Below are 24,665 nucleotides of genomic sequence, written 5' to 3' on the forward strand. Positions count from 1 at the left end.
TTCATCACGGCTCGCTGCCTCACTTGATTTTGAACTGTGTAGACGTCCACAGCCCAGTTTACTGAGGACAGCTGATGCTGAGCCTGGCAGCTCATTTACTGTGAGATGCATTTAAAAGATCCAGAAAGCTGGTAGGTGGATCTGAGAGTGGGGATTACTGTCACACATACCGGGAATCTGAATTCAAACTGATCATTACAGACTATTTCCCCACATTCAGACGGGACGACAAATGTTCAATAAAAAGCGACCTGGGCTCATTTCAAAGCAGGAATCATCCGTCTGATGGAAAACACGAGGACTTCACTGGATGTTGTTGTCGTCGTCTGTAGACAGACTGTACAAGGTTGATGTTAACACAGAATCAGTTCACACATCACTTCTCTGTAGCAGTCAGCACAATGTGAAAACGCAAACACACTTCCACTGCACCTTCTGTAACATTTACTAAGTTCAAGAGTTTCTGTGTTTATTTATTGCACTTCATGATTAAAAGTGTTTAAAGATGAGATCATTCTTTATCCTTATTCATGTACATTTGTCATTGATGTGTTCACATTAAATATATTACCTGTGTAGTTAAATTCAGCCTTTTTTATCCTGTTAATTATTCAAATTACATCATTAAGAATTTTCAAAAATGATTGGTATCTGGTAAAAAATACTTGGATAATCTCCAAGCCCTAGTACATTCTCACTTTTACTCTTTTTCTCACTCGATTTATTACCTCAGTAAATATTTTCCTCATGAGTTTATGGTCTCATTTGTTAGTTTCAAGTCTTCAACACTACATGATGTTCATTTGGTAAATTACGCTCCCATTTAAAGTAAAATAGACGATCAAGGAGGAGTGACGTGTTCGTCCTACAACATTTCATGAAAGTTATTTGTAATATTTGGGTTATTGTTCGGTTGTACTTGGTGTCCACCCTCGCGTGACACATGGGGCTGCAGAAAACCAAGATGGGGGCTGCAGAAAACCAAGATGGGGGCTGCAGAAAACCAAGATGGGGGCTGCAGAAAACCAAGATGGGGGCTGCAGAAAACCAAGATGGGGGCTGCAGAAAACCAAGATGGGGCTGCAGAAAACCAAGATGGTGGCTGCAGAAAACCAAGATGGGGCTGCAAAAAACCAAGAGGGGGCTGCAGAAAACCAAGATGGGGGCTGCAGAAAACCAATATGGCGACAGTCAAAATGCCAAACTGAAGGCTTTAAAATGAGACTTCATACAGTCTATGGTACCGGAGGAAGCACATGATTGCTCACCCCCCCCCCCCCCCCCTTCCTCTGGGCCAACAATGCGTGTTAGCAGTGACACAGAATAGTGTTTGGGAAACATGATTTCTCTTCTCATGTGCACAGCCCATGAAAAATGGGCTAATAGTCGGCCAAGCTACAGCCAGGTGTGACACCTGCTGCCACATTGGCACACGGAGCCACAGGAAACAACCCAGCTGTTTGCCAGCAGTTTGATGGGGCAACCGTCAGCAATGGCATCATCTGCCGGGGTTGGTGCAGCTCCATCAGCTTTATGCATCGGTCTGATTTGAGTGTTATCAGCAGCTGTATTGAAAGATATCGACGGCCTTGATGCCTACCTTGACTGAAGCAAGCGGTAGAGCTATATGACTGCATACACTTTACATTTATAAAGCACATTCCATTTTATTTTCATCATCCTAAGTTTCATCAACGTGCTCAGTAACCCTACGATTTGATCCCTTTGGTGAAATATGAATATGTTTTTTATGTTGTTCAAGGATAACGGATTTACAAATCATCAGGGAGGGACACTCCGACCTGTGTGTAGAAGAATACTTTCAAAAAGCTTTTGCAATCATCTACGATACAACAAAACTTTTAACTGAAATAAATATTTCCCAGATGTAACGCGTCATTCTGTATCACAGTCTTCATTTTCAAAGCAGGGAAAAACATATTCAACAAGATAAAAGCAGCACTAATGAGAATTCCTGCTTTTTATCTGAGTAAACTATGCTTCACTGTGGAACCGCACGCCCTGTGTTATCAGTAAATACCTCATTTCAGTCTCAAAAGCTAAGTTTAAACAAACAGGTAACTTAACCGGAAGAGCCACTATAAATAAAACAAGATTACATTTTCATTTAAATTCCAGCGACACGCCGTGAAGCCCATCAGGTGACAGAGAGAGAGAGCGTCTGACAGGGCACCAGCTCTTCTTTATTAAACCTGCATGTGGGCGCTTATCTCTGGACCAATTCACCCGACAGCCAGCCAGAAACACTTACTGTGTATTCACGTTACATGTGCTGATACTCTTTCACACAAACACACAGATGATGTGAGGATAGATGTGTGTCTACATCTGCACAATTAATCGAATCTCGTGATCATGATTTTGCACCCCCCCGCCCGCCCCCGTTAAATGAACACGATCGACTGTGAAATTGTGGTTAAAGAAGCGTCACAGAAAACTGCTGCATATTAAATCTTATTTTGATGAACATTACACATCGGACATGAGCAGGAAAGAAGCACAACGTGAAGGTGAACGCCTACATCTCTGCGTGTTACCCTTGTCCCGGGCTGATCATATAGAGCTTCCCTGAATGAGACAGTTTGCTCCCAGCAGGTGAGAGACAGACAGAGAGAGACAGAGAGAGACAGAGAGACAGAGACAGAGACAGAGAGACACACACACACACCATCTCCAGGCCCAGCTTGACCGGCGAGTCTTTATCTGGGAGACACAGGGTCTGAAGGTCTGCCATCATCCAGACTGACGGTTGGCTGGAAATCTTTCACTCAGAATAAGTTTAAGACTTAATCTGTTGAGAGCAGCTGCAGAGAAATAAATCAGTGAATATGTGAATCTGCCCACTAAGGGATCTCAAGTGACTGAGCCTCAGTTTAAGATGGAGCAGTGACTCTGCAGCCACAAAGCTTTTGTTGCTCGTTAGCAGATTCATTTTCTCGCTTGCACACGTGCAGGACATGTAGAAGTGGATCAATTAGTAACACGTGCACTCGTCGGACTTTAAAGATGACACGTTGTTAAGCAACCACAAAGTGAAAGGGAGTCAGAAGTCAGACAGGAGGGGTTTGAGGTCAAACGTATAAACAGAAGAACTACAGTTAGACAGTAAGATAGGTGTCGTCTTTAAAAGGTGATTAATAAAAGACAGAATTCTGCTGCATTGTGAACTGGCTGCAGGGGATGAACACAGACTACAAACAACACACATCTGAGATTTAATACAAGAAGTAGTAACGTTTACCACGTCAGACAATTCCTCACTTGAAGAAACCTCTGAATCCGTCTTGATGAAAAATGCAAACCTGAATAAAGACGACCTGACAGCTCATTTGACATTTCTTGCAGAATGTGGAGAATTTGATGGATGGGCCTGATAGAGAATGCAATTAATGGAACAAATACAACAAACGCACTGTAGAAAGTTTTCAGACTGTAAACAGAAGAACAGCCAGTTGTCATGGACACATCTGTAACAGACTATGTGTTAAATACATTAAGATGTGTGGAAGCTAACCTTCAGCCTCTAAGATCATTCTCTCGACTCCATACGTGATGTAACAGAACATATCATTTACTTAAACAAGCTGTACATGTGACATATATATTAGCATAAATGTGTATTGCATGTATTAAATCCTGTAGGATAGACCAAAGCTTCCCACACGGTGCTGGTCAGTCCAGGTGTGACAACCAATACGTTGTTATTTAAATAAACTGTCTCCTGGTGGTAAAGCTTGAGAAGGTGGAGGGGTCACCTCTCCCCATGGAGCCGTGTACTCAACGCGAGGCCGATAACAAACAGTGACTGTTATGTTCACTGAGAGCGTTCACTGCAGGCGGCTTGAGCTGCACTGCTTTGTGCTGAATGTTCCCGTTACGTCCACCCCCTGTATGTCCGTCAGTGACTTTGCCAACAATGTGAAAGTGATTGCAAATCATTTCTTTACAAGGCAAAATAAAAACTAACAACTGATTGCGTATCGATTACTGCGAGCCGACACAACGAGAGGAAGACTTCTGCTCCCTGATGTCTCTGCAGAGCACCGTGGGGACGTGGAGATCACACCACCCTTTAGAGCAGGGGTGGGCAATTCATTTTCACAAGGGGCCACAATCCGAGCTGTGTTGGAGGGCCGAATCAACAATACATTGAACTTAATTCTGCTCAATATTAATGTTCTCCCATTGTAAAAAGCAGTACATTATATATTTTGATTAGATGCTACTGGTAATCAAAAGAATAAGGATCTTCTCTTCCAATAAATATATGAAATTGTGGAGTGGGTCAAATAGGAAAATACTCCTTGGCTTGAACAAGTGCACTGAAATCTGGTTGAATGTCTGAGGTGGGTAGATCCAAAGAGGACCAGAATCTTCTGAGCATGTCTCCTCAAGTGTGGAAAGTTCTCCTCTTTCAGGGAAGAGTAAAACTCAGGCAGTGAGACTGACCTAAAGTGCTGTGACAGAAGTGTGTCAGACTGCCGGTCAATGAGTTCAAGCTGAACATCACTGGGTGCATCATCCACATTGCCTGTAAATGGAGAAAAATCATGTGCATTTCATTCTCAACTGTTTTAAAGTCTTGAAATCGCCTTGAAAACTCACCATGCAGTGCTTCTAACATGGATGAGTACCTGTGGAGGTGATCAGCTGATGGTGTGTTTTCCTTCAGTGTTGGCAAGTGGGTGAGAATGTTGCAACTTTGTCATGAAAGCCTTCACTGCGCTGTACATTTCATGCACAAAAAGGCCCTTGCAATGCAGTTTGACATTTAGTTCATTCATTCATTAATGCAGTCACATCTACAGCAAAACCAAGGTCTGCCATCCAGTCTGTATCTGAAAGCTGTGGGACGTCTTTTCCTTTCTTCACACAGACGTCTTGAATCTCTTCTCTCAGGTCCCACACTCTTTGCCCAGGCTGAGCCACCTGACAGCGGCGTGGTAGCCTATGTCACGATGTTCAGTCTCATTTTCCTCAAAGTGCAACAAACTGTCTGATTGAATGCTCTTGCCCTGATGAAGTTAACTATTTTAGTTACAACATCAACAACATGGTTCATTTTTAGAACTGACTTGCACAACACTTCCTGATGTATAACACAATGCAACAATACCCATTTCTGTCCAGGGTTCATTTCTGTCACTTTATACTGCATTCTCTTCAAAAGTCCAACATTTGTCCCCGTCAGATTTGGACAACCATCCGTTGTCACGCCTGCCAGCTTGTCCCATTTCAGTCCCAACTTGTCCACACATGCATTTACCTCCGTGAACAAATCACTCCCTGTTGTCCCTTTCATTGACTGCATGGCTTCTCAAATGCATCCTTTTTCTCCGGACATACGAGTGCTGCAGAATCCACCAAGCACTCCTTGATAAACCTTTTCTAGTGATTTTGTGGGATAAGACATAACTTGTGATGACAGCTGCATCTCTGGATGTGCAATGTTTTGTAAAAAGTCCTTGTTGGTTTTGCAGTTTAGCTAGCAAAGCACCCAACTCATACCGCATACCTAAATAAAGAAAGACAGCACCCTTTTCAAAATAATAGCAACACAGTTAGAAAGCCATTTACACCATGCACGCAATACAATGGTGTTGCTTTTATTTTGAAAAGGGTGCCGTTTAAAAAATATATATATACTTTTTCATATATGTTATAATTTACGATTGTCCTCACGCGGGCCGGACAGGGCCTATACAATGCCCAGGTCTGCTATAGAGGGTTTCAAAGCATCAACATTTAGAAAGCAGGGTGAGGTCATGAAGGTGTCAACAGGGGAACGTACATGTCTAAGGTTACAGCACACAAAGGCCGTCTTGGTCTGGAGAAGTAATTATTTGCACTGAACGGCCACATAAAGAATAGTGACGCTTGTGTGTGGAGTCTCACAGACATCAACCAGTGTTGTGTTCAAATGAGCCTGTAAACTGACAAAAACCAAAAGCTCTCAAGTATCCCAAGTATCCAGGGGCGCGCTGAGGAATAGAAGCAGGTAATGAAATGTCAGTTTTCCCATTGGTTAGTGTCACAAAGCTTCTTTCTTTCTCTTACAGTGTATTCACATGTACTGTGCGAGTGTTTGTATGTATGTAACTAATTAACATTGATAACAGATGGAAGACGGCCTCGTGTTGAGGGCAGACAGAGAAGTCTCACACATTATTCAGCATACAAGTGGAACATTCATCAAATGCTATTCTGATGATCTGAATGCATTTTAAGGGCAAACTGTATCGAGGGAGATTTGAACGTTATTTATCAAACTGTAAAGCCTTCAAAGTGAATTAGAGTTTTAATTTGGAGAGTAGTGCGCCCGGCACACTGTTTATGGTTCATGTCAGAGGAAATGGCAGAGTGCTAACGACGGGCCGTGTTCCTCAGTGAGCACTGCACCAAGTCACAGATGGACATGTATTAATGTCAATTAGTACAAGCGTCAAATCAGCGGTTCACGGTTTCAGAAGATGCGTTCATTATCTAAATCCTCTCATCCGTCACCCTTTAGTTTGATGCCGTCAAAGAAAAGATATGTACAGTTGGACATACAAGTCGGTACAATGAGTAACCGTCATGCGAGTTGTTAGGTGTCAACAATTCAATGAATCGCCAGCTATCTTGATGAATCGATTAAATCGGTTCGAGTCATTTTCTAAGAATAAAAGTCAAAATTCGCTGATTCAAGTTGATCTCTTTCTGCTTTCCACTGGTGTGAAAGTCTTTACTTCAGTCGTGTTCAACACACCGAGCCATTCATGAAACAAGTAGAGGAAAGTTAACTAGTTGAGCCACGTTAACTTTGTTGAATAAGAAGAAGAAATGTTTGTCTCTAACATCTCACATGATGGCGTCATGGGAACTGATTTGTAAAAAGAATAAAATGTGTTTCTCTCTGAACATCTGATGCATTATAGACGCTTCTTATAATAGAGCAGTAGTGCAATAATCCATGCTAATTACTTTAATTTGTTTGTTCCACAGATTCAGAAGCATAATTGTTGTGATTGAAGCGGTTTTTAAGTGAAAGCAGAAAACATGCAGGTTTGTTTGCACGCAGCAGCTCAAGAGGCTTCAGCTCAGCCTTGATGAAGGTCACGTGATGAAGATGTTCAAAAGGAAGGAATTCAGTGATCGGGATGAAAACAACTTCTTCAACATTCATTTCATTCCGTCAACCTCTCTGTGTGGCAAACAACCAAACACAACAAAAGGTGTTGAAATTCAATTTCTGTTCAGAGCCCAACGATTTGAACATCATTTCATTCTGAAGCCTGTTTGGCCTTTCGGCTGCTTTAGAGAGAACATCCTTATTTTGTGAGGTTTACCAGATATTCCTTCATAAATCTCTGGGAGATAATAATCCCCCGTATTCCCGTATCACATCCTACATGCTCACTACAAACAAACCTGTCATTGGCTCGTCAACTTTAACTCCATTTATGAATTAAATGGCAATAAAATCTAAAACACGTTGACGTCGTGGCTCAGACTTTCAGTAGATCGTCATCTGAAATCACATCAATGTCACGTATTTATTGGCGTTTCATGAGGTTCCTGATGAAGTTGTCAACTTGCAGTATTTCTTTTACCAGTGCTGCTAGAAAAAAAGCTTAATCTCCCCATAACATGTGATTTCCTGTGTGAATAGACTGGAACACAGGAGTCCTGTGTGTGTGTGTGAATGCCAAAAAATACTGTCTTACTTGAGATTTGTTCAGGTTCCACGTTTTAAGAAAATGACTCAAGATGAAGTGGAATTCAAATAAACTGTTAACTAATCCCAAAATGCAACCATCCAATATGTTTCCCAAGCTTTTGTGTACGCGTGTACATGGCCAGGGTAACACACACACACACAGATGTTATAAATGGATCTCAGTGTGGTGTCACAGCCTGCAGCTCGAGCTGGGGACGCAGGAAATTGACTTGTATCTTTCAATGCTGTAGTTGAGAACAAGAGGTTGGTCTGATTCCCCTCACTGCATGAGGAACAAGAGTCGATAAAAAAAGGTGGATAAACTGGCTGTAGGATATTTGCACGAGCTGTCTCCTAATAAAGAGCAACAGTGGAACACACTGTGTGGAGCAGCATCTGCATGCAAGTGTTTCCCCTCCACTTCCCAGAGCAGCACTTTCCTCGCAGTGTACTAGTGACTTCCAAGGTAAAGATAAGTCATCCCCTGTCATGTAAATATATGGTACATCCGCAATGCACCACAGCACTGCAGAGAGGAAGCTCACGCCATCTAGAAGAGGGGCCACTGAGAAACGTAAAGAAGAACTTCACCCCTAAATGATCACGAGCAAATCGATAACTCAGCCAGTGTTGAGTTTGTGAGAGAAACTTGATGAATTGCGGCAAATGGGGTTTGTGCTTTAGTAATAATCCGTGTTTGTAGTGAGCATACGGCTGGATAAATGAGACGGATTATACTGCACGACTTGCGTGAGAGTTTGTAAACTTTGATGTAGTTTTGCTTTTGTTAAACGCGGCCCCCATTTATTCAATTCATCAAGACGCTTCTACGTTCTTGGATTTCACTGTAACACCTGGGAACTGATCTGTAGATGATCATTCTGGGGGTATTCCTTTAAGCATGCACACTGTAAGAGTTTCATAAGATCAGTTCAAATGCATCACTCTTTTGTTGTAGGTGGAGGTGGAAGTTTGTGACAGGTGGGTAAACCGCCATAGAACACAAAGCAAAAGGTCACCACAATCTCGTGCTATCTTCCATTAGACACTCGTACAAGGGTTCTTTCTTGACATATTTTTATCTAGTCTGTCAAACTGTACGCCGTCGGGTGACAATGGCTTTTTAAAAGGTTTGACCTTGGATTCAGACCTTCGAGTGCAGACGGCTCTGGCTGATCCAAATTGCTCTCTGTTCAAAGTCTGATTGGCATTGAAAAAACAGTCCATCGATTCGCCCAGGTTATTTCCTCCACTGTGACAGTCTCCCCATGCGGTTATCCCAGCAGGACGCTGACGTGTGGCTCAGTGTAAGAGCAGGCTAAAAGCATCACGTTACAAGCCATGGTTGAACTAAAACAGCAGCATCTGAGCAAGACGAAGAGCCGTGTACACACACACAGGCTGACTGCACATCTTTATGCTCTGCAACCAAGAAAAGAAAACCAGAGAGTCACATAATGTCCATACATGCAGCGCTGAAAGGAATCCCAGACTGATAGTATATCTGCTCTGGCAGTGTGGCCTTGGTATACACAAGAGTTTCCAACAATGAGTAACGATGCTGTCCCATCTCCCACAGTAGGATGGACAACACTTTATCTATCAAGCTCGAATCTTTCTCTCTGGAAAAAAGCAGCTTCGCAATATGGCCGTCTTTGTCTCCTGGCGTACAAACGTGGCTACAACTTGGTATGAGCCAGTCGTCCTGCAACACTCACCACCTTAACATGCACAGTTATATTCCTCTATGACTTATTACTCTCATATTCAGAAGGCCTAGTTCTGAATATGAGAGTAATAAGTCATAGAGGAATATAACTGTGGATTTTCTGATCAACACGTGTGAGATATTGATATTATTCAGGTTTTAGGAGCATTCTGTGGACCGGTATACAGCACAGTCACACGAGAGTCTCAGTTTGTGATGTACGGCCACTAACTAACCAGAGATGCATGTTTAAAACAAGAGAAGAAGAAACACACCGAATATTAAAAATATTCTCAAAGACTTGGATATCAACGGGTTGTTGGATAAGCGCAAATATGGCAACGGCAACCTTTTGAAGAGCGAGGCTGAGTTTGCAAGGACGAACAAGCCCACCGGCTGTGTGTAAACAGGAAGTGGAATATTCATTGCCATTGGCTTTGTAGATATATTGTGTTTTTCAGAGCAAACTGGAATTCTCTGCATGTAAACGTGTCAGTGTGCATGCTACACATTAGGGATGTTTTCGCAGCAGCAGTATGACAGTTGTATTGCGGTGTCTGGGACTTACAGAGGTAAAGGCGTCCTGTGGAGTGTTTGACCACCAGTAGTGCTATGTTATAATTGACTAATCTAAAGCAGGTGACATTGCTGTCTCCTCTACAACGGTTGAGTTATTTGGAAGCTGAAGAGCCTCCTTTGCCCTGTGATTGCCTACAACAAGGGCAGACCAAAGAGAAGCATTTACCTGGAGTTTAAGCTTCCACAATTCTGTGTTCAAATCCAGACCAAAAATGAACCCTTCATCCACATCTCTTCACAGTAAAGCCGCTGGCCTGACAAAAATATTTAGCCCTGCCACTCTCTCGATATTGGATATGTCACCCTCCATTGCCTGCACCATGGACCAATGTCAAACTCATTCTGCCTGCGGTGATTTTCTGTGCCATAAATAGCACAATAGCCTTCTAGGAGATGAGGAAGAAGAATAAAAAAAGAAGAAAGGTAAATACACGGTTGGCTCAAAGGGTGTAGATATTGTTTTACATACAAACAGACAACTGATGTATGTTCACAACAACTAAATGCGTCTCATGAGCTTTAAATCTATAGTTATTGATAAATGTAATTAATGGTGCTGTAAGTTAACACACGTTTGCCTCTCTTTGTGTGAAAATGTAGTTTTTGAGGCTAAATACCAACAAATATGGACAAAAGCAGAATATTTGGTCTTTCTTCAATAAATGTCGACTCGCAGCACCACTGAATCTAACTACTAATAATTTAATACTAATATTAGAGTCATCTGCATCTCACACTGTGCACAAACACTGTAAACACCATCAAGAGAAAAAGCATCCGAATGTTGATTGAGAAGTTGAATGTTAACGTTATGAATAAAGCTTCAAACCCTTCGAACATGGAACCACACACTCGTGTTCTGTATTCGACCTCTCTACAGGACGACGTGCACAGACCAGGGTGTCAGGATGCTCTGAACACACCTGTGTGGGTGCGCACGGCTCAGAAGGCACTTAAACACAAACTATACCATCGTTTCATCTTTACACCAATTATGACTCTCTTAAATATTTAGCCAGAAGCTTTTCCCAATTACCCATTTTCTGTTTGCCGACACTTTTATCCTTTTCAGAATTACCAGAGCAAAACATCAAGGCCAGCGTTGCCAAGCTGGAAACATCGGAGGACTGACAGAAGAATCACGGCGCCAACACAATGACAACCAATTTGGCAAAACAACCAGCGCCTGGCTGCTGCGGTACGATATTTACCAGGAGAACTTTACATGAAACATCAAGGCAAACACCGAGTGTGACAGGCTGACCATCCAGGTAATCCATTACTGGACTCATAATGCTGCCACTCACCGAGCCTGCAGAATCTCTCTGCGAGTCTCCCTCAACACCCTTGGGGTTTGAGGGTGGTGGTATGACTGCGAATGATGCGAGTGATGACTGGGAAGATGAATGACTGTGAGGGAGCCAAGCCTGAGCCGCAGGGAGCGCGGCGAGAATTAATACACCACCTTCAAATATGTCTTCCAAGTCCAGGAGCCAAGATCAACCCATCTGCTTCAGTTATTGTGCCATCAGGTGCAGCGTTGTTAGAGCAGCATGTGCACATCGACTGTAATCTCATAGTGTTAATACCTAGTTATAGAAAGATATAGAAAGAGACATTCACAGAGCGCTGTTTGGAACAATCATTCAACTTAAACCAATTTATTCATATGAAATTAAACAAACTGAGATAGTGGATTTAAATGAGGTCATCTGCAGACTATAGCAGTGAAAGTATGATGTTGCTTCTCCACAGTTCTCCGTTCACACAGAGCTTCTGTGGTTTCAGTAGATGAAACAAATTAAGCATGAAGCTCTCGGTTACATTACTGCAGCTTTAAAAGGTGGCCAAGCAGTCTCTACCCCACACCATCTTAACTATACATATGAAATACAGCTCTCGCTTGTGATGTGCATTAATATGATTATACACACACACACACATTCAGAAGTGAACCTCCAACACTAAACAAGACTCAACCCCAGGAAGGTCCTGTGTAAAGGTCAAACCACAGAGAATAATTCATTCTCATGAAGTGACGATGACAGACACAGGTATCTCCGTGGCTGTACACAGGAACATGAATATGTCAGATGATTGATTATTCCACCGGAGGCTGAATTCTGGATTTGAGAAACTGTCGGACGACTGAGTTTAACAATGTGAAGATTTCAACTAAAGCGAACAGCTGCTTTGGATTTTTTGCTAAAATCCTATTTATTGTTGAACACGTGTGTGAAAAGGTGCTGAATATGTATATATTATAATATAATACCTTGTTATATGTATCAGTGTTTCATAATCTAAAGTCTCAGTGTTGTTTCTTATTTACAGCTTGTTGTCTTTCCCTTTTAAATGTCTGGGGGAGTCGATGGTGTTCCCTCTCGCTTCTACCATCATCTCTAATAAAGACATAATACATTTCATTTCTTCAATTAAAACAATGCAGCTAAAATGTGAGGATACTGTACACTCAGTCTATGCCACATTTCTGAAGAATTATTGTACCTTTTATACTCTGTATTTATGAGTTATGTTAACTAGATTATTTACACATAATTATTAACATTAGCTCCATGATTAAATTCTGCTCAGACATTAATGCACCCTTAATACTAATTAAATACAATATCACTGATAACAAAGGATTTCTGCATTGCAAATACTTTTGATGTGCATTTTGGTGATATTACCTTTAAATGCTTCTGAATTCTTAACTTTTACTTTTATTTATAAAATCTCATATACAAGTAGTGATCGTTAATCAAGCATTTATTTATCTGGGCAATTCAAAAGGTATACCATAAGAACATCAATTAAAAGACCATCAAATCATTGAGTTATGAAGGAAACATTAAACATAATTCATGTGGTAGTTATAGATGGTTTGATACTAAAGTCAAATCTAATGAAATCACACCCAATAATCTGAATTTAAAGAGTGAAAGCACGTTGCTTCTGGAACTCCAGGCCTCAAACAACACGGCAGAGACAACATGGCTGAACTGGAGCGTTTACAATGTGCCGTTTCCCTCGAGCTCGTCTACAACGTTGTAGCCGATGAGCTGAATCTGAAATGTTCTTCTTAAAACATGAGCTGGTCAGTCACCGGTTAAGTTGGCGTCGGGCTATCTAAAGCGAAATGAAACGGACTTCTCTGACAGGGATACAATCGCAGCCTCTTGATCTGCTCACGTGCAGCGAGCCTGGCTGCAGCCCCATCACTCCATCTGCTCCTCGTGTATAAACAAGTCAACTCGCTTCTCTACGGAGCCAGTGGAGCTGTCAAGATGCTCCTCAAACAATGATCTATACATGGCTGCACTATGGGAGGGCACACACACGCAGGTGCTCTTCCAATTGCTTTTTGCAAGCTTCACCCAGTCCGTGCATAATATCTGAATATTTCAGCACATTGGAGTTAACAGGCTGCAGGTGCCTCCGCTGACAGTAAAGAGGACACAGGGAGACGAGTATGTGTTCGAGTTGTGATGCAAAGTTGCCCACCACTGTGGTTCCCGTCACTCTGAGATACTCTATTATTTATTTCATTCCGTCTCTCACTTCCCATTCACAAGGTCTGGAGCTTTTCATATCACTCACTGTGACGGGATGTACCCATTGTTCCCCCCTGGAGATTAAACTGCATGAATTGTCAATTTGAAATAAACCGAAAAAAAAAAGATTCAAAATCCAATGCAAGCACAAAGGAGACGGAGAGGCGGGGACAGGACGAACCTGGGGAGGTTCCAAGATGTCTTCTGATGTGTCCTTGTGCAAAGGAAGAGGTAGCGATTGTTAAAACGCCTAAAATGTTTGGACTGAGCTGCCAAGCAAATGCTTTTTATCCCCCCGAGCCAAACGGCCATGGTGGAAGTAAAGTGTTTCATTCCTGCACATTTTCTGCTTCGGCAGATTGGACGAAGCAGCACCCAATACATCGTAAAAGTGCCACGGGAAGCTTGGGCGACGAAGGTTAATGAACCCGCCTTTTCCATCATCCCGGTGGGCGTTTTTACGGGAGAAAAATTAATTACTTGTGACAAATACATCGGTGCTTGGACTGCCGCTTCTGCCAGCCGGCCTGTGAACAAAAACATTTTTCCAGTGCAGTTATATTAGCCGTGGACTAATCAGTGCCCTCTGCAGAAACTCGTGTCAACACACACAAAAGACACATACGCAACCGCCACAGACAAAACATGACAGCACATAACAAATGCAAAGTGCACAAGCACAGTGACACTGAAGGCATGCTGTCCCCAGAACACAACACTGGACTCCTCTGGGGAGGAATGACAGACATTCGTCCTTTTGAGCTCGCAGCCTCCCTGGCATCCGCACACGGGGAGGATTTCTTCTTTTTTACGCAGTGCAGCAAGATGCTCGAAAACGGTAATGAAATAATTAGCTCCCCGTCTCTCCCACAAGCATTGCCATGATTAAAATGACATGTTTTAGTACCCCCCTTTAGCGGCATATTGACCCCATTAATCACGCTGCTAAACGCGTTTCCCTTTTCGGATTGGTCAGTGTGATGAACTGTTCATCGGCTTCATGTGTTGGAGAGTGCCGGGGTCTGAACCGGAATTATTAAACCAATAAAGAATATTGAGTTTTAATAATTAAGATCATGCTGGCTTATGATTGCATTCATTGTTCTGGGCAGACACAATGGAGACGTGATGTTGCATATAAATGAAGCATTAGACAAAATAAGGTGAACTGTGTCTTGTATATGCACATGGCTACAGAGACGTTCATCCTCTCGTATATAACCTGCGAGAGAAGAACAGGAAGACATACGAGCGGGGAAAGACGGGTACGAATAGGTGAAGAATTTAATGTGGATGTCAAATCAAAATAAAGCAGAGGAGGTAATTCAACGAGGCTTTAGGCGCTGCCGTCATTGAAGGCGCTGAAGTATAGCCACAGCAAGACAATTAAATAGCTATCCATTTCATCTAATGGTCGCATTTGGTGAAGGAATGACAAATTAGAATCCAATGAAGTTTTACTTATTATAGCTGGATGCTTGCCTTTTAATGTCTGAGCGGTGCCACCCTGAACTCACGGACAAATTACCCAGAACACCACAGCAATGAATTATTTATAAGTGGAACTGGATGACGGTGGCCTTCAGACCAAACTTCCTGAAGGGAAAAGGGAAAAACTTTGAAACGAGCACAAAGCCTCAGTTCTGACGGCCACTCAGCCGTTCTGACATGAACCGCCCAACATATTCATATAATACGTCTGTTGTTTGGACAACACTTAGTTACAGCTGGAGTTTAAAACCAAAAGATGGAAACTGAAAGCAAGTTTCTCTGCAGCCTCCACACGTTGAGCATGAAGCACAAAGATTCTGTTGTTGTCTGCTGCTGCACAATAAACTGTAGAGACATTTGGCATTCGTGCTTGTGGCTGTATAGAAAGGGAAGCGCCATATGGGATCTGCTCCAAATATCAAAAAGGTGCTGTCACTGTAAGAGGACAGCATTAAATAGAAAATAAAAAAAACATTGCATTTCTTCTAGAAGGCATCCATCTGCCAGAAGAGATGTAAAGGACGGAATTGGCCTATAATTTCATTGCCAGCGCATCAAACAATCAAAAATGATTTCAAATGTACAATTTAATCAATCCATTTACCTTGAAGGTGGCCCGTGGGGAGCCGCATTAATTGACACTATTTGTGCAGGAATACGACATCAGCAGTGGCAGAGAGTGCCTTTAAAGCTCTCTTAGTGGGCCATGCATAATCATGGAAACACAGACACAGATGCTCTGGGTGATATGATGGCATCAGAAGGCTCACTTAATTTAATGCAGGCACATCATTTGTCCTATGGGAGCTTTATCCTAATACAGGAGCTTATTGCAGATTTAGTTAGATACTAATTTCAGTCATCACTCACATAAAAGACGGTGCCAGAACTTCTGCTGCAGAAAGGAAAGGACGTTTCCTGGAGGAGCTGGAGATCCAACGTCTTCCCAAAAGGATGGAGGACACGACAAATCAGCCAATAGCAGCTATAATAATGTATAACTATTAGGTATAATTCTTTACCATGAGACTGTGGACGGTACATGCTGCATCTCCTCTGAGGTGAGATAATACCTGCAGAGGCTGAAGTCGCTGTTCTATCCAGTAGGTCATTTGTTGCCTTAAATTGCTCCCAAGACAAGGCCATTTGGTTCACTCATGTATGATCTACAGTACTTGAAATGGTGCATCGTGGACGGCTTGGAGACTTGTCTTGTTTAGCCTCTCCAGGGAAGAGAATACCACAACTGTCTGATATCAGAGAGAAATGAATCGCTGCAGGTCTGAATTGAAATAGATCTCGGTAAGCTTTGGGGTCATTACTTTAAGTTAGGTGGGAGAAAGTGGATTTTGACTGAAAGTCATACCTCAAGAGACAATGTAAGGTCAAGGCAGAGACATGAGAAGGGTCAAGGATCCTGTGTTGAGCTTTGATTTACAACCGACAGTCACGCTCCCAAAATCTCTTACAAACAGGAAACGAACGAGTCGGACACATTCTGAATCGTGTTGTGCATCGGGGTTTCCAGGGACGACAGTAAGACATCTGCTCTGAGAACAAGAAGACAAACTAAGACATCTGTCAACACAGGACAGACAAGGATCCCAGAAGTTCACTTGCCAATATCAAAACATTAAAGGATGCATCAAAAGGAAGCAGCGAGATACATTAAGATAAGACGAACTGTCAGGGAAGCAGACAGCGTGATTAACAATGTACTTCAGCAGAGACTCCTTCACAACCTTGACAAGTGGCGTGAAAATACAAACACGGCAGGAAAAGTGTGACTGCCAGTGCACGTGCTCGTGCTCAAACATACTTCATACAAACACTGACAGCCTCAGGAAAACAGGGACGCTGCGAGTGTTCATCACTTTCTCAAGACGATGTCACTATTGTTGTAATAAGTGTGAGAAGTAATTAACTAATCTCAAAGTTACACAGCAACACATGCACGTCATGAGGTGTATACATGATACCTGCAGGAACTGGTAACGAGCGCTCAGAGCCCAACACACACTCACTGTAGTTATGCAAGTGAAACAGAAGGAAATATAAATCCTCGGGTCACAGTAACCTGCATATAGCACAAGTGACCCGTGTAAACAAACAGCTGATTAAAGTCTCAGACTGTGTCGACTAAACAGGCCTTTCGTCTGTAAGCAGCATGAATAATTTACCTGCAATCTAAATGCATTCATATCTAACTGAATGCATGATTTATTCGTTCTTCAGATACATAATATACCCAGTGTATATTTGAAAGAAAACACAAATCCCCAGCACAGAGTATATGAACAGTACACTGCAGCTCCCATCACTGACTCGCCCCGCTAAAGGCTCGTTACAAAAATGTATAGCTTCTCTTCCAAATACAGTATTTTATTAAGAAAAACTGCCATTACGTCTGACATTTCCAGAAGCAGACCCTCCGCATAAAACTCTACCACATTACAAACGGGCTCTTCCTCCCTCTCCATCTGTGTGACAGTTCAATTTCCCGTGCAAAGCTTTAATTTGGAGCATCCTCTCCATACTGTATCTGGGATTTAGATCTTACAAGGTCATCCAGGCATACAGAAGAAAGGGCCACGGTGCAGATATTCATCTGCAGTGTGATTTCTTATTTTACCCTCGTGCCGCCGCAGACCCCGAGCAGAACAAAGCTTATTTGCAGGGTCTCACTCTTATCTGTACTATTAAAACAGCCGGTGGGCTTTTAGTTTGGACAGCTGCCGGTCAGAGCCGACGGACAGGATGATTACACAAGCGTCAAATAAGTAACGGCCGGGAACCTCTTCCCATCGCACCGCTTCATATCCACAGGTGCACCCACCTTCTTCAATGCCTATGAAATTAAACACTAACAAAACGTGAAGGTCAAAAACTGCAACAAGAGCAACACACACACACACACACACACACACACACACACACACACACACACACACACACACACACACATTATTGATTGAGGAATGTGCTTAAAGTAATTGCCTAAGGTCAATCCAGCCAGATAAACTGTTTTCTTGCTTCATTAAAGGAAACCACAACTTCTCCCTCAGTCATTAAATGTGAGTTATTGACTCCCAGTCTCATGACATTTCAATACAAAAGAAAAGCGCTACAGATTTTAGATAAACTGATTGTGTTCGCTGCCCTTTGTCTTGTAAAAAATGTCTTTATCAGACTTACTCCCATTTGGTTTTTGCCACCGAGCGTCTGGAAACATTTATTTTCTCGGAGGACGGACGGATGTGACTCACGGCTTCATATATTTCCTTTAGACGTGTAACGAGCAGCAGCTGCAGGTATTTGGTGGAACAATAATTTTTCTTTGATTACTCCAAAAGTAAACTACCATTTCATTCAGATTCACACATCCCAAAGAATCCCATTCATGAAATGAGAGTCCCGTCTGCTCTTGTGTTGACTGTTAGTCGTGCAGGTTGGTGCAGATTCATCTGAAGAAAGACACACGCTCCATTGCATCACTGATGAGCCGTAATACACGTAATAAGGTTCAAACAACAGACTCAAGTCTCAATGTTCAGGGTTACTGATATGAAAGGAAATCAATGGCTGCCTGAAGGTAAGAGAATCACAATGTATTCCACTGGACGTGGTCTGCAGTGATAGAAGGACGTCACGTGTAGTGAGTTGGTTCGTACGTAGCAGCAGGTGGTAATCATGGGGACTGAAACTAATTCATTCCCACGTCGTCTACATAAATAAAACGTTCATCATTGCACAGTCCTCACAACAGTGTATGTACGACGGCTTTATCTCAATCACAATGGAAGTGTGATGGATAATGGAAGTGCAAGGCACAGTGAGTACAATGTAAACTCATTTATTTAGGTATTAGATTTGTGTCACTCATTATTTCTCTTATGTGCAACTTTAACTGCAGTTTTTTTTTTTTTTTACTTCTGACTCATGAACATGAACATTCAGCGATGTCAGATATCCAAACCTAGAACCTGCAGTATGCATGCACACACTTTAAAGAGCAGCGTGTGCTCCTGGCAGGATGCAGCAGGTAACCCTTCACACTGAACAAACCCTGCTGGAATTTACAACATTTGACTCAGAGAGCCATCGATTGAAATTAAGCCAATTAAGAATGTACAAGGAGAGCCAGGCAATTAGTGATCTGAATGCTTTGTTCACTGGCTGAAATCAAACCACTTAATCACTGCACAAATCCTCAGAAACAGTCCTCTAATGTGGAGCTACAGCAGATTTACAGCAAGATGTCTGCTCCTGTGGTAGCAGCGAAAGCCCAGAGTAATAAAATGTAAATCGAGTTCAATACAATTATGCCCTGAATAATAAAAAGAATATCAGCAGCTTGTTCAAGGTTTCTGTTTCAGGAGATTGATAATCAACTTGAGCCTCGAGTTTCTCTGCTTCTCCAACACATCCAGACTCAACCCGGCTGCTCAGCGACCCAATTACAAAACATGGCACTTAACACCTTCATCATTTATCTCTAACTGTGTAGCTTGGTGCTAGCATCCCGCTCTAACCCGGTGTTGGTATTAGCATTCAGCCACATCCGGCCCCTGTGATGAAAGCAGATGTGTACACATTAGTGGGAGCATCCCTTTAGGCGAGCTCATTAAAATGCTGCATCACAGCAGCGTCCAATCAGCAGTATCCACAGAGAACATCTCTTTATTATCCTAGCGGGAGCTTATTTTGAGTTTTACGCTCTAAATGTTTCCATGCCTGTCAGGCCCATCACTATACAAGACTTATCTTGGGTCTCAATAGCATATTTTGAAGGAACACTGATTATAATCAAGCAAGGTCAAGAGATTAATGGATCAGTGAGCTCATTAGAGCTGCACAGTGAGGGAACACTTCACTTACAACACAGACAGGGAATATGTGCAGCCTGCATGTGAAGGAAAAAGACGTCGTCTGTATGTTTGAAGGTTTAAAGATGCTGGTCTGGATCCAGAGCACCTACCCTGCCGTGACACTATCGCCACAGTCAATCTACAATATGCTGATTCTATCATAATAAAGAAAATTGGCTCAATCCCCGAGGAGAGGGGCCCTAATAGAAAATAATTCTGCCCTTGAAACACTCTGGGCCCGGCTTTGATTAGATGATGCTATCTTTGTTTAGACTTGAGCATCTGGGGCAGGACCGTGTGTTCTCTTATTTAATTAAAATACCATTCCCTGCACTGACAAAGGCTACTTATCTCGTCCAAGTGTTCACCCTGGATTTTTTTCTCTTAATTCAAAAGATTATCTTTGCGATTGTCCATAGAGGTGGGATGGATGGTATGGAATCTATGTGCTCGTCTGCCGTCCACCTTGACTGCACGCCATCTGGCTCAGACACACGACTACTTTACCTTTAATCGCACGTTGTATCATTCATCTCGGAGTGCATATTTTTGCATGCTTCTACAACAAGTTAGTGCTGATACACGATTAAAACTCAAGCTGTGGACAAATATAAAATATAGGGACGTCAGATTCATTATTTTCAGTTTATTCTACGGTCTTATAAATGTATCGATTGATCAAATGTCAGAAGGTTTATTCACGTATTGCTTTATTATTAACAATCCAAAGTCAAAGAAAATGTAATATAATAATATAATACCCAGTAGTCCGAACACACAAACATAACACGGGAAAGATTACGATCGCAACTCAAAAAGACGTGTAATCACATTATGTAAAATCACTTTCCAGTTTTCCCCGAGGTTGCCATTCTTCAACCTTCTTCAGAGAGCGCTGAGGTAACGAAGGAAGCAGCAGGTGAACTACACGGTGCTGCAGTCTTTCTGCTCGTGTGTACAGTCACACACACACACACACACACACACACACACACACACACACACTCCATCCTGTGACCTGCAGTAACACACAAACTCCCTGGATAGCCATTACCACTATCCCGGGTAGCAATGCTCCTGCAGTGGCCTGTGCACTGGAAATTATCCTCCAAATTAACTCACAGAGGATCCTCGTGAATGTCACGTAACCCGTTTGCCCGTGGCATGAGGGGCCCGCCGGCTTCTCCCCGGTGACCGAGTGTTGTGATACTGTCAGGCGTTAAAGGGGTACGAGGGGCTTCGCTGCTTATCCCTCCTGTCATAAAACAAGGCTGTGACGGGACATGATGAAGTGTATTTATGGGACACTGGGAGTTTAAGATACAGAGCAATGCATGAGGGGCATGCAAAACAACAAGGATGCTACTCATGTGATTTATGGAAATACACAACAGCCCCTTCATGAAAGCAACTTTAAAAATACTAAACAACCATTGCAAACTCTGCTAACCTAAATATCAGGTGGCACTAATAAGCAGTATTTATCAACCCGATTAGTTGATCAGCAGAACACTAAGCAGCAAAGGTTCATGATTCAAATGTCATTTAATCAGCTTATGAAATTAGAATATGTTCAATAATGTTTTGACAATAAAAAGTACAATTATGTGTTTCATATCCAGTTAAACATCATAGATATTACACGCACACATGTGTAAAAATCATATGGAAGACATTAAATAAAACAATGTTTTGGTCCTGATTTGACTTTTGATGTAAGAAGGATTTTTAATGTGATGTCAAAGTTGTCCTGTAACTTCAAGTGTTTCAAGACTTTATCAGAAACATGTTGTGACATTTTCCTTATCAAACTGAATAAAGTATTTGAGGACACGTGCCACATTAAAATTATATTAGCAGGGGACCAGAGATACGCTCGCAATCTCCTGCTGTTTCACGTTGTGTTGTGTGATTAGAGGAGAGCTCACCTGAGTCTGCTGCAGGTGTTTCACGAGCGGCCTCATCGTTCCTCAGTCACGTGACTGAACTGTAGCGATTGTTTTCAAACATCTTTTCCGGCGGCTAAATGGACGCTCTGTGAGTCACATTTAAAGAGTTCCCCGCAGTGAAACACGTTATTCTCACTTATTATTCTCACAACACTTGTTTGTGAATCTTGCTTTTAACTGTTGCAGCTGAAATCGCGCAGAAACGTTTCACAGCTTCACACGTGACACCTCGCGAGCGACAGGTAGGCTCCAAACAACCCACAATGCAACACTTTCCATCTCGAGACAATCTATTTTTTTTAATGACAAGATAGTTGACGGAAATTGGTTTCATACTTTTATTTGTGATTATTTAAACAGTTTTATTTTACGCTCACATGTAGCTCCTTTGCTCAGTGTTGTATAACTTATTATCTTAATGTTATAAGACAATAATGAACATTAAGCTAACTAATGCTTAGTTTTTCACAAAATGTGAAGAGTAAATATTTATGTGTATAAAAATCACACATTATGTGTTTTTTCAGTTATCGTTTAACAACAGAAACTATATCCACCTTACCATTTAATATTCTCATTTGTGAAGTAGCGGTCACACAACTGGATCATGAGATTTGTCCCCATTTACTTCAAGTCATCAAGACTCCGTTTTTAGATTCTTTGTGAAGAATAGTTGAGTAATTGATATTTAAATGATCAAATGACCTTTCAGAAGATAAACCCTTCTTTATTGATGTACTTGATAATAAGTTCTGTGACCTTCTTTGAGTTAGGAACAATAAGTTGCAGTACTTACCACACTTTAATATCTCAAGTACAACCACAGACCAACATCTTCGACACTTTGGGCCCCAAAGTGGCAAACATTGACAAAATCCCCCTCCATCTTAAATCAATGTTATCTCGGCTAAAAAAAGCCAGAGAGGTATTTTCTTTTATGTGCTAAGGCTGTCAAGTTGTCCCAATACACAAAGCTGGAGATGACATTGATTCACCTTTCATCTGGAATCCTGCCAGGCATTGGACCATTGATTTTTCACTCAGGGCGAGGTATGAAAAATGTGCCATTTTTCTGTCTCGCATCTGAGCTTCTCACACACAGTTGTTCACATGATGCAGGTTTTCTCTGGACAACCTCGCATATACATGCATGCAGCCTCACGTCCTCACACACTCCATACGTGCACACAAATATTCACAGCTGCTCACAGACACATGTGCAGACAACAGGTTTTCCATTACCATCTCCTCCTCCTCCAGACAGCTCACACGTGGACATTCGTCCTTATCAGACACAGGGTATCGACTACATTTCCCCTCCTGTGCTCAACAGATCTCATGTGTAATTGGATGTACAGTTGACACACAAGGCATGAAAGTAGTGTAAACTGGTGGTAAACTTACAAAAGGTCACATATTCTTCATGAAACACACAATATGTAATCTTCAGCTGGAGTTTGGTGGTGTGGAGCAGCGTGGCAAGAATATCTCCGGTCACATGGAGAATGAAACTCAGGGGCTTTAAACATATACGTCTTTCTATCATAAGCACAATGGCAGTTTAAAGGTTCAGTGTGTGAGAGATGTCAGAACTTAAACTTCAAACATGAACTAACATTATGAACAGTGAACAGGGAACAGTGTCGACGTTAAAGAGGTCTGTGTGTTGCAGAGATATCTCCTGGAGTTAGCATGCTAACAGCTAGCTGCGCTGCATCCAAATACCATATTTTGATGTTATTTTGGGATCTCCAAAGTGCTACTTTAAGAGCTTTGATGTCAACACTTACTTTGTGGAGAGGGAGGTCAACAGAAAACCTTTAGCAATAAAGCTTTTCATTCTAAAGTCTGACAGCCGAGCCAGTAAAAATCAATATATACTTGTGCTAGTCAGAAACTATTCTCCCTCGAGTACACAGGATACCGCTCGACTTCAAAATATCATATACTGACTTCCATCTGCGTCTTTTTACGTGACAGTAAACAAATGTATGGCATCATGAGTGTGGGAAGACCTGCAGTGCTGATTATTCACCGCCGCATTTTGTGCCACGCCAGCAAGTCCTCGGGCAGCGTCGGCGGCCGGGTAGCTTATGATCTGGCATCACAACTCATTAATAAAGTGGAGAGGGGCCAGAGTCACATCTTCAGCACATTTCATGAACTCACAGCGGTTTGCAAATGCCATTTAAAATGATGCAGCGCTGACTGGCCAGTGTACACCCGACTCATATCTCTAAGTGAAGCTGCAGAGAAAGATTTATTCACTGGCTTTAATCAGGAGAGGAGGAGACCTGAACACTGGAGGATCCCTGCAGGGATCAACTCCCATGATGCACCGCTGCTTCACCACCACACCAAACTCCTTATTGACTGAGACCCCTAGTGGCAGAACATTACAGAGTGTATGTTTCAGTGTATTTTTCAATTCAGTGTGCCTATAAACCTGCTCATCATCTCTTTAGTCCCTTTAATGTTCACCGATGTTACGATTTGAATAGTTCCCTCAAATTAAGCATTGAACATCTGGAAAGAGAAAGACTTTTCTAAATGTTGGCTGACGATGCAGGTACATATTCCTGAGCTCACAGGCACCAGGTGAGGAACTCCTTAAGAGTCTCTGCGTCTGCTGGAAGTTTGAGTCGGCAGGTTTTCTAACACAGTAGTTATAAAATAAACTGATGTGCAAATCGTTTCTGTTCCTATCAAACCAGAACCATTGGGGCTTCTTGAATAAGCAACAATAGAGATACTATTACTAGTGACTAGTTATGTGGATGAGTATACAAATAG

General features: G+C 42.2%; 1 protein-coding gene across 1 annotated transcript in view; it reads right to left on the reverse strand.

Annotated features, from left to right (window-relative positions):
- Nucleotides 1-22,085, reverse strand: part of LOC115023606 (ATP-binding cassette sub-family A member 1) — a 148,416-nt gene extending 126,331 nt beyond the window's left edge. The window contains 1 exon segment of the mRNA XM_075074151.1: nucleotides 21,852-22,085. The gene's annotated coding sequence lies outside the window, so the exon portion shown is untranslated.
- Between the last annotated feature and the right edge of the window lie 2,580 nt (nucleotides 22,086-24,665).

This window comes from Cottoperca gobio, chromosome 18 (assembly GCF_900634415.1).
Source record: "Cottoperca gobio chromosome 18, fCotGob3.1, whole genome shotgun sequence".
NCBI lineage: Eukaryota > Metazoa > Chordata > Actinopteri > Perciformes > Bovichtidae > Cottoperca > Cottoperca gobio.